This window comes from Propithecus coquereli, unplaced genomic scaffold (genome assembly GCF_000956105.1).
Source record: "Propithecus coquereli isolate 6110/MARCELLA unplaced genomic scaffold, Pcoq_1.0 Scaffold148, whole genome shotgun sequence".
In the NCBI taxonomy this organism is placed as follows: domain Eukaryota; kingdom Metazoa; phylum Chordata; class Mammalia; order Primates; family Indriidae; genus Propithecus; species Propithecus coquereli.
In genome coordinates this window covers 262,340-263,487 of record NW_012139191.1, presented here as the reverse complement: position 1 = coordinate 263,487, position 1,148 = coordinate 262,340, and the positions used below count along the sequence as shown (strand labels likewise).

Below are 1,148 nucleotides of genomic sequence, written 5' to 3'. Positions count from 1 at the left end.
AGGTACCATCTTTCCACAAACTTTGGCTTTATAAATTTAAGAATAAATGCAGGCTTTACAAATTGTTTAAGGAAAAATTTCCCTCTTTAGTCTCTTCTTCCATTTTGATGGAAGCCAAATTTTAAAATATTTTGTCTCTTGTCTGTAAACTACAAAACCATCTTTAAAAAGAAAATCCAAGATTATGGAGACCAATTAAAAAAAAATCATACAAGTTCTCAATTAAGAATCAATTCAGCTCCAAAATGAGTCATCAATACACAGGCTATAAAGAGCAAACTATTTTAGATTATGCCTTCCTTCATTTATATATGCATAAAGGCAGTTAGTTATTTACAATCTTCCTTGAGGTCAAAAATTCCTTTGAGAATTTGATGAAGATTACAAAACCTCTATGAAAATCCGACCCCACTATCTCAGAGAACCTTGTTTCAATGTTCCTCTTTCAGTAACATCAGATGTGCTTGGTCTGGTCTACTAGTTCCTAGACATCATGCTCATTCTTCTTCTTCACCTTTCTTCATTCTACTACCTTGGAATAGGCCACCTACGCAGAGAACTGTACTGTTTTGAGAACTTCAGGCACTGGCCTAAGTACTACTTCATCACAAAGCCTTCCCTGACCATTCAAGATGGATAACTATTCGTTCATGTATCACTTACACCATTCCTTCTCCAAACCAAATACAGTAAGTACATACAGTGTGCCACGGGCTACACTAAGAACTTTTGGGTCACAATTGACATTATAGTGTTGTACTGTTAATTGTTTCAACTTTTTCTTTTTTCTTTGTTTTTTTTGAGTTGGAGTCTTGCTCTGTTGCCCAGTTAGAGTGCCTAAAATTCTTGGGCTCAAGTGATCCTCCTGCCTCAGCCTCCCGTGCAGCTAGGACTACAGGCATGCACCACCATGCCTGGCTAAGTTTTTCTATTTTTAATAGAGACAAGGTCTCATTCTTGCTTAGGCTGGTCTCGAACTCCTGAGCTGAAGCAATCCTGCTGCTTCAGCCTCCCAGAGTGCTAGGACTACAGGCGTGAGCCAACTTTTTCTTTACTTAGATCCTGATCATCTTAAAAAAAGGAATTTTCAGGCCGGGCGCGGTGGCTTACGGAGGCGGGCGGATTGTTTGAGCTCAGGAGTTCGAGAC

At 39.2% G+C, this 1,148-nt stretch overlaps 1 protein-coding gene across 2 annotated transcripts in view; it reads right to left on the bottom strand.

Annotated features, from left to right (window-relative positions):
• Positions 1-1,148, bottom strand: part of MORC3 (MORC family CW-type zinc finger 3) — a 66,230-nt gene that overhangs the window by 14,379 nt on the left and 50,703 nt on the right. The gene's annotated exons all lie outside the window — the stretch shown is intronic.